The following is a 10,685-nucleotide window of genomic DNA, read 5'->3' on the forward strand; positions in this document are numbered from 1 at the left end:
GCTCACCTCATTGGTCCCTGCCCATCTTTCTAGATCCAACTCAAATTTTACATCCTCCATTAAGTCTTTCATGGAGTTGGTAGCAATCACTCCTTCATCTGAACTCATAGTTGGAACCACTCTTAAGTTATATTCAATTTTGTGTTAGTGCTATTTAGTTCTAGGCCCAATTAATTGCCATCTACCTGTCTAAGGTATATATACTGATGAACAAGCTTTACAGATTGTCCATTTAATTGTATGCCATAATCTGGATAATAATTCTTCTTCAATCAGATGGTTTTGCCTGTGTGCATGGCTAAACAATGGGCCAGCTAGGTAGCACAGTAGATAGAGTCCTGACCTGGAATCAGGAAGACCTGAGTTCAAATCAAGCCTCAGACATTTACCAGCTGTGCAACCCCGGGCAGGCCACTTAACCCAGTTTGCCGCTGTTTCCTCATCTGGAGAAGAAAGCGGCAAACCACTCCAAATGTGGTCACAGGGAGTCAGATACAACCGAAACAATTAAACAACAACAAACGGTTAAGGTAAATTCTTTTGAGTGATTATGACCTTTCCCGGGAGGTTCTGCAAGGCCCTGAAGGTTAATACAACCAGCACAAGGTTGACTATAAGCAAAGGCATCTGAGTCCCTCACCGCCCTATCAACTTGTTTGATATCCTTTACTACTATAGTGAACAAGCTTGGCAAGCAGATATCTCTCTGTTTTACCCCTCATCTTACACTAAAGACCAGAGTCCAGTAAGATTACCTCTTTTTCCATATCTTTCAAGGCATATTAAATAATTTTCATATAATAATTTTGGATGGTACATACCTTATTGAAAAACAGTCTACAACAGTAATTTGCTCCACTGTGATCAATTTTTTTAAATCAACAAACAGTGAGGTCAGTGGAATCTTGTACTTTATTTTAGAATTAATAAATTTTAAGATTTTAAAAAATAAAAAGTGTTTTGAAAAATAAAACATCTAGAATATCAAATAAATAATAAAAAAGAGATAAGGAGGAAAGGGGAAATAGGATTTACAGACCTCAGACTGTATTATAAAGCAACAATCATCAAAATGATTGGTATTGGTTTTAAAAAATAGAGAGGTAGGTCAATGAAACACACTAGACAGAGGAAAATCAGAAATAATGGGACTTAATAACCCAGTTTTTGATAAACCAGAAGACATAAGTCATTTAGGAAAGAAGTCCTTACTTGACTTTTTAAAAAACTGCTGGGAAAACTGGAAAATAGTCTGGCAGGAATTAGACTTAGACTAACACCTAATGCTTCATTCCATGATGTATTACAAATGGATATGTGATCTTAATATTAAAGATCACCTCCAAAAATTTAGAAATGGAGCAGATAATATACCTTCTATAGCTATAGGTAGGAGATGCAATTGCAAAAGATAAAATAGAGAATTTGGATTATATGAAACTGAAAATCATCTAAACAAACAAAATTAATGCAAAAGAAAGGAAACAGTCAAGTGGGGAAAATATTAGGATTGTTTCTGTAAGAAGAGTTTGGTATCCTAGAGATAAAAGCAATTAACACACATAAATGTTTTATATATACGTATGTATATATATATATATATATATTATACGTGTATGCATATACATACATGCACACATACCCATGTTATATAAGGTCATACCTCGATTAAGATATGAGCAAACACTTCTCAAAAGAAGAACTACAAAGCATCAGTAAGTATAAGAAAGAATGCTTCAAATCACTAATGATAAGAGAAATTCAAATCAAAACAACCCTGAAATTTCATCTCTTACCCTATAAATTGGCAAAGATGACAAAATTGTCAGTATTGGAAGGGTAGTGGTGCGGTGGATAGAGTGCAGGGCCTAAAGTCAAGAAGATCTGAGTTCAAATGTGGTCTCAGCCACTTATTAGTTATGTGACCCTGGGAAAGTCACATAACCCTTTTTGTCTCAGTCCTTTATCTATAAAATGAGCTGGAGAAGGAAATGGCAAACCATTACAGTATCTTTGCCAAGAAAATCCCAAATGGGGTAACATAGACTGGACATGACTGAAAAAATATTTAACAACAACAAAATGTGTGTATGTAGTATAGAGAGATTTTATTTCTACTGAGCTTTGTGCCATTTTGACTCTTTTTAATTAAAAACTTAGAATCTGTCTTAACATGTGCAGAATGCAAATATGCTTCGTTTCTCTAATTTGCTTCTTAACGCAGAATAAAACTGTCCTTTCAAAGCCATTCTGGAGACAGGCTTATTTCCTGCCTTAGACATTTGCTGGAGTACGATCCAAAAAGTTGCATGACTCCTTCATGATTGAATACCGTGAGCTAAGTTGCATCATTTATAAAACAGAGCTGATGCTCATACTACCCACCTCACAGTGTTGTTGAGAGGGAAGTGCTTTGCAAATTTTAAAATGTTACATAAACGTGAGTTACAGGGTTCTTGTGTTTTACAAAAGTATATAAAAGCATTTTTATGCCAGGTTGCCAGGGATGGGATGGCCACAAAACATCCTGGGAGTTATTAGTTCTCCCCAGTTTGGGAAGGCAGGACACTAACTCAAGATCATTCCTTAAAGGGCAGGGTGGTGGTGGAAGTTTTCATAGGTGGGTATGGTGGGAGTTGGGGTGGGGGGCGGTAATCTTGAGAAAGAGGAGGGGAGGAGAGAAAAGTAGTCATCATCCCATGCAGCATGCTAGCAGCAGCTAGTGCTGGTCATATCTACAGTTCTCTTCTCTAAGGCCATGGGAGATGACCTTGAAAAAGCTGGGAGGGGCATGTGACTGTGTGTGTTTTATCCCGCAGAAGTTCACCCCGGTATCTGGAGCACAGAAAGAAACAAGACAGCCTAAAGGGACAACGATCATGTCCTACCCTGCCCTAACCTTCCTTCTGTGTCAGATTTGCCAGATTTAATATTATTTCTTATTAACATCTGTGCTCAACGCTGAATTTGTGCTGCTGAGTGTCCCTCTGTTTGTGGCATGAGGGTGCAAAGGGTGCTACAAAGGAGAGAGCGGTCTTTGCTATATCAGAGACTAGAATTTGACCCCCAGAGTGTTTTGCCCCCTAACTGGGGATGTAAACACAAGTGATTTCATAACTACCTATTTTTAATTCAGGTGCTATTTATTGTATAGCTCTACCTATTAGAGGTAAGTCAAGTTACACCTGTAAAGCTTATACAAATGTGAGCTATGGTTCTTTGCAACCCCTTCTGGCCTGATTTTCCTTCCCCCTCCTCCCCCCCCCCGCACCCCCTCCCCACCTTCATTTTCTAGGCACCACAGAAGAGTAGGGAGGGTGAATATTTTAATATAAAGGTATTTGCCTAAAAGATTTATGTCCTATATCATATATCATATATATACCATATATCATAAAATCAGAGCTGAAAGGGTTATTATAGGTAATCTCATCCAGTATTCTCATTTTACATATGAGGAAACTGAGGTAAAAATAGTTAAGTGACTTGCCCAAAGTCCTGCAGCTAGTCAGTGTCAAAGGTGGGATTTGAATCCATATCCTTTGATTCCTGAGTCACTGATCTTTGTATGAAGGGAATATTAGATAGAAAATCATGTGTTTTATGGGGGAACTTACAGGAGATGCAACACAGTGAGCCTTCAGGCAAGCTCTGGGGGTGATTGCCTTGTTAAATCAAGGCACCCTCTAGTGTGCTTAAGCAACACAAGATTATGCAGAAAATCCCTGTGAGACCTTCTGAAGACCAGGAAGAGGAACAGAAATAGAATGGACATTAAAGTTGGCAATAAGATTAGATTCTCAAATGGGATGGTGACAAAGCCATTCTAATAATCGATGAATTAATTTGGGGAATCTTTCTACTTTCAGAATACCCTTTACAGAAACCCAGGCTAAGGCACTGAAAGCACAGACCCATAAGCCCCATTTAAGCAAGTAGAGAAAGACTAGAGTCCCTTTCCTCAATAGCTAAATTCCATTCAAACACTTGCAGAGATGAAGCAACCTAAACTCAGAATGCCATCTAGTGGTTTGCCCAAAGATTGGATGCTGAATAACTTCAACCTCACCTCCCTGGGTGTGTGGGCACAGTGCTTTCTGTCTGCTCATTATACAACTGCAATCAAGTCTAAACTTAGAGACATTTTCACCCTTGTACTTTTTTCTTTTTAAAAAAAATTTTAAACATTTTTCTTTTTAAATTTTGTTCCAAATTCCCTGCCTCCTCCTAAACCCTCCCCAATCCAATAAGAAGGCAAGCAAAATATCAATTATACATGTGAAATCATGTAAAACACATTTCCATATTATCCATATTGGGGAAAAAAGGAAAACAAAAACAAAGTGAGAAGTTATACTTCAATTTGCACCCCAAATCCATCATTTCTCTCTCTAGAGGTGGAGAATACTTTTTCATCATGAGTTCTTTGGAATTGTCTTGGATTAGGATATTGATCACTGTAGCCAAGTTTTTCACAGTTAGTCACCATTACAATATTATTGTACACAATGATCTCTAGTTCTCACTTCATTTTGCATCGGTTCATATAGGTCTTGCCACTTTTTTTTTCTGAAACTACCCCCCCCCATTCCTTATAGCACAATGGTACTCCATTGCAATCGTATGCCACAACTTGTTCAGTCATTCCCTAACCGATGAGCATCTTCTCAATTTGCAATTCTTTGCCACCACAAAAACAGCTGATACGAATATTTTTGTACATATTTTTCCCTTTTTACTTCATCTCTTTAGGATACAGAGTTAGTAGTGGTATTATTGAATCAAAAGGTGTGTGCAGTTTTATGGCCCTTTGGGCATAGTTCCAAACTGTTCTCCAGAAAGGTTGACTCAGTTCACTACTCCACTAACAATTCATTAATGTACCTATTTTCCCTCATCCTTTCCAGTAGTTGTCGTTTCTGATAGGTGTGAGGTGGTACCTCAAAGTTGTTTTCATTTGCATTTCTCTAATCAATAATGACTTGGAGGACTTTTTTTCATATAACTACAGATAGCTTTGATTTCTTCTTCTTAAGACTGCTTGTTCATATCCCTTGACCATTTATCAATTAGGGAATGGCTCTTATTTTTATAAATTTAATTCAATTTTCTATATATTTAAGAAATAAAGCCTTTATCAGAGAATCTTGCTACAAAATTTTTTTATATTGCTTTATTGTCTATGGTACCTTTTTGCAAAATGTAATTTACCTGATTAACTCTTTTAATTAGGTCTATTTATGCTTTTGCTTTGGCTGCGATCATAACTGCTACCTTTCCCTTTTTCACTGCAACAGAAGCATATTAGATTTTGCTCAGGCTCTTTATTTTAACTCTGTGTGTTTAACTAATTCACGTATGTCTCTACAAGACATATCATTGGATTCTGGTTTCTAATCCATTCTGCATCCACTTTTGCTTTATGGGTGAGCTCATCCAATTCCCATTCACAGTTATGATTACTATTTATTTCCCTCCATCCCATTTTCTTCTGTTTCTTCTTCTTTTTTTTTATTCTGTCCCTCCTCAAAAGTCTGCTTTGCTTCTAACCACTGCCTCCCTTAACCCACTCTCCTTTTTATCATTCCCCTTTCCCCTTTTCTATCCCTTCCCCTTCTATTTCCCTATTGGGCAAGACGAATTTCTATGCACAACCGAATGTGTGTGTGTGTGTGTGTGTGTGTGTGTGTGTGTGTGTGTGTGTGTATGTATATATATTTATATTCTTCTCTCTTTGAACCAATTCTAATGAGACTGAGGTTCAAGCATTGCCCACCTACCCTCATTTTCCCCTCGAATGTAAAAGCTCTTCCTTGAGGGACTTTTTTATGAGAGAAAATTTTCACCATTCTACCTCTCCCTTCCCCCTCTTCCCAATGCATCTCTGTTTCTCACCCCTTCATTTTTTTGAGATCATTCCAACATAATCAACTTACACCTATGCCCTTTGTCTATGTAAACCCTTTTTTACTACCCTAATGATGATAAAGTTCTTAGGACTTACATGAATCATCTTCCCATATAAGAATGTAAACAGTTTAACTTTATTGAGTCCTTTATGATTTCTCTTTCATGTTTACAATTTTATGCTTCTCTTAACTGTTATGTTTAAATGGCAGATTTTCTATTCAGCTGTGGTCTTTTTTATCAGGAATACTTAAAAGTTCTCTATATCCTTAAGTATCTCTTTTTTTCACCCTGAGAGTTATACTCAGTTTTGCTGGGTAGGTTATTCTGGATTGTAATCTTGGCTCCTTTGCTTTCTATCACATTCCAAGCTCCTTTAATGTGGAAGGTGCCGAATCTTTTGTGTTACTGTGGTTCCATGATATTTGAAAGGGCTTCTTTCTGGCTGCTTGGAGTATTTTCTTTTTGATCTGGCAGCCCTAGAATTTGGCTACAATATTCCTGGGACTTTTCCCTTTGGGATCTCTTTCAGGAGATGACCAGTGAATTCTTTCAATTTCCATTTTACTTTCTGCATCTAAGATATTGGGGCAGTTTTCCTTTATTATTTCTTGAAATATGACACCTAGGCTCTTTTTTTAATCATGGATTTCTAGTAGTCCAGTAATTTTTAAATTATCTCCCCTGGATCTGTTTTCCAGGTCAGTTGTTTTTCCAGTGCAATATTTCACATTTTCTTCTTTTTTATTCTTTTGACTTTGTTTTGTTATTTCTTGAGGTCTCATGGAGTCATTAGCTTTTAGTTGCTCAGTTCTAATATTTAAGGAATTAATTTTTTAGTGAGTTTTTGTACCTCCTTTTCCATTTGGCCTATTCTGCTTCTTAAGTTCTTTTTCTTCAGTGAATTTTTGTGCCTGTTTTACTATTAGGTCAATTCTTTTGGTTTGTTTTTTTTTCAAGGTGCTATTTTCTTCATTTCTTATGTCACTTTTACCAAGCTGTTAGTCTTCTTTTCATAATTTTCTTACATTACTTTCCTTTCTTTTGCCATTTTCTCTTCTTTCATGCTTATCTCTTCCTTGAATTCCTCCAGGAATTCTTGTTGGGCTTTTGTCCAATTAACATTTTTCTTTGTGGCTTTGGTTGTAGCTATTTTTTTTATGTTATTGTCTTCTTCTGCATTCGTGTCTTGTTCTTCCCTCCTACCACAGTAGTTTTTATGGTCAAATTCTCTTTTTCTTATTTGTTTACTTTGGTGAATCCCTGCTTTTATTCTGCCATCTTGGCTCCCCACCCCTGCATTTGTTCATTTTGAACTTTATTTTAAAGTTGGGCTTTACTCACCTGGGAATGTGGAGGCACTGTCCCAAGACTTCTTCATGCTGCTGTTTTCAGAGCTAGTTTTGGGCATGTGCAAGTTTTCAGTACTTCCAAGGCAATGTGATCCAGGGAGAGGTGTGGTCATTGTTCTCCTGATCTTTACCCAGGAATGGCTCACTACTCCACAAGCTCTAGCACTCCTCTTGGCCCTAGAACTATGACTAGATCCTCTGCTCCCTTGTGATCAACCACCAGTGCTCCTTTCCACCCTGTAACTGCAACCAAGAACTGCATATGGCAATAGAGTTGCCAATCAGTACCAGCTGTGCCCAGTGCCAGCAACAGGTTCAACATAATCTCTTTCTGACTCCCCTTACTGATTGGGCCAAGAGCTCCTGAATCCGCTGCTGTTGCTGCTGCATGCCAAAATTTGTTTTGAGGCATTATTTTAAAGTTGTTTGGAAGGAATTTTGGGAGAGTTTGGCTAAGTTACTGCCTCTAATCTGCCATTTTTGCTCCCTCCCCACCCCCGTTAGTTTTTTAAATGTTTTTTTGACTGTGAAACTCTCAATGACAACTGAGAGATTCAACTGTGAGATCCTTGAGAGCAGGAACTGTTTTTTGTTTTTCTTTGCACCCCTAGCTTAATAAATGCTTATTATTAGTAGCAATTAGCATTTATATTGTACCTTACAAGTCGTAAAGTACTTTACATATATGATTTCATTTGATCCTCACAATGACCCTGTGCTATTATTATGCCTATTGGACAGATGAGAAAACTGAGAGTGAGAGAGGATAGTCCTTCTGAAGATAGAAACTAAACATGCCACCTTTAGATGATTACACATGAAATCTAAAAATAACCCCAAACTCCACCATAGCCAATATTTCACCCTGTTAGTATACTTTATTAGAACTACTGACACCAATAAACAATTTATTGTTACTCTGCCCAGTGTTATTAGCAGCAAACCACAAAAGAGAAGAGACTAGGAGAATCCAGAAATTGGATGATTACTCATCAAATAAAACAAGTGGTGGCTGAATTTCAGAATGTAAACTAAAAGTAACCCTAAATTTTGTTTGTTTTGTTTTTCCAAGTCACCTCTAGAACTTCTTTATCACACTATCTTCTTTAGTATGCATTTAGTCCCAGCTGTTAAAACCTGAACATTTATAAACCCACTAGCCTGAAACTTGCCAAGGTATCAGAGTGTTGCAGGAGATTGCTTGGGGAGGAGCTATTTCTATACCTTGAGTTTGAAATGTGAGAACACCCTCCATAAATCATGCCTGACACTGTGCTTTCACCCAGCATATCTGACTTAAACTGTCAAAGTTAAAGAAGCAAAATATAAGAATCCATTAGAGTAGAGGGAGGAAAGGGAAAGGTTGTCAGGGAACTATGAAGTAAGAGAGGAGAACTGGAATGGAAAGGAAAGGGAGATGGCCCCAAAGAAAAAACATTGCCTCCCTCTCTAATTCTTCTCTATTTAGAAGCCAAATCCTATAGCCATTTAATATTTGTTAGGCCCTTGGCTCCCCCATCCCCCTGTTGTTTATACACAATAGGCAGTAATTAGTAACTGTGTACCAAACAGTGTGGCTACAAAACTAATTTCATGCAAGATGTTCCAAATTGGGCACAAGTCAACGGGCAAGGCCATTGTCGACAGACATGAATTAATGTCTGCCAGGAGAAACTGCTCAACAACATCGGTTTGCCCAAAGGCCAATGGGATGTCTGCAATCTTCTATACTTTTCTTTAGATACATTATTCAGTCCCCTCCTAGTTCATTTCAATTGCTGTCCCACAACTGAGAAACTATTCTTTTATGCACTGGTGTATTTAAATCCTATCTTGCTTCAAAGCAAGTATTTATCATCCATTAGGATTGAGGAGGGGGCTAGGCACATGGTGTCAATACAAGCAAAGTTAGACAGAGACTTGAAATAAATGTCTGGGTTACTTCTAGCTAAAAAAAATTGTTTTTAACATTAACATTTAGAAAAGGCCATTTTTTTCAGCCTGGATGATTTGGATTATTGGTTTATGATCCTAGAGTACAGGATATCAAAGCTGGAAGGCATCTTTCACATTTCTCAAATGTCTTTTCAACTCAGCACATTACTGATAGCAACCTTGATTATGTAGAGAGTCTATCTAAAACGAGAGCAAATGTCTCCTATCCAAATCAGATGATAGAAGTGATGTGGAAAAACAAGCTTAGCTTCTAAGAGATATGCGAAAACATCTCCCCTCCCACTCCTGTGCAGCGGTGATGGTCCATATGTGTGAAACATTGCATATAGTGTTAGAGGCTTTTTTTCTGTTTTTCTGCATTTTTTTTCTATTCTTCCCCTTTTCCTTTGTTCTTGTTTTTTTTTTAATTTTTTGTTATAAGAGATGGCTCTCTGGGAAGGGGATGAGAAAAGAATACAGGAACAAATCCAAGCAATATAAAAATCAAAGAGATATAAACAAAAATTAAATTTCCTTTAAAAAGAAAATAATGTGGGTTTTTAAAAGAAAACAATGAAAAAACAAAAATATAACACTTATCTTCTCTGCTATACATCTTCTTAATGGTTCTAGACCTCAAAGTGGCATCACTGTGGGTCTGTAGGAATCAAGGAACCCAGGAGGACACATGTGGCTCAGTGACAGAGTCAGACAGGAGCAGCTAGTTGATGCAGAATGTCCAGAATGATCCCAGAGTAAAGAGGATGACCAGGATGATTAGTACTTCTTCCTTTTTTTGGAGGGGGGGAAGGCAGGGCAATTGGGGTTAGGTGACTTGCCCAAGGTCACACAGCTAGTAAGTGCATCAAGTGTCTGAGGCCAGATTTGAACTAAAGTCCTCCTGACTCCAGGGCCAGTGCTCTACTCACTCCATCACCTAGCTGCCCCAATTAGTACTTCTTCCTAACCAAATGGTTATAGTTTGGTTTCTTCTACATGGCCTCAGAATTTTGAGATCTTTTCATTCCACATAATTTGGAAGTTCTTATTTCTGTATAAGTTGTTGTTACAGGAAAATCATTTTTCTCATCTTGTTTGATGGAATTCAGATAGAAATAGTCCTGGATGGTACAGCCATTCTGAAAAGCAATTAGCTATGCCCCCAGAGTCACTAAATTTTGCATCCCCTTTGACCTAGCAATACCACCACTAAGCCTCTACTCCCGAAGAGACCAGAGGAAAAGGGAAAGGACCCATATTTACAGAAATATTTTTGTTATATCTAAAAGCTAGAAAGTAAGGGGTGAGTCCATCAACTAGGAAATGGCTGAATAAATTATGGTATATGAATGTAATAGAATAAAATTGTGATGTCACAAATGATGGAGGGGACGGTTTCAGAGAAACGAAAAGATTTTTAAGAATTGATGCAGAATTAATGAGCAGAACTAGGAGAACAACTTATACAATAATATCAACAATGTAGAAAAA

This window comes from Trichosurus vulpecula, chromosome 8 (assembly GCF_011100635.1).
Source record: "Trichosurus vulpecula isolate mTriVul1 chromosome 8, mTriVul1.pri, whole genome shotgun sequence".
Taxonomy (NCBI): Eukaryota; Metazoa; Chordata; class Mammalia; order Diprotodontia; family Phalangeridae; genus Trichosurus; species Trichosurus vulpecula.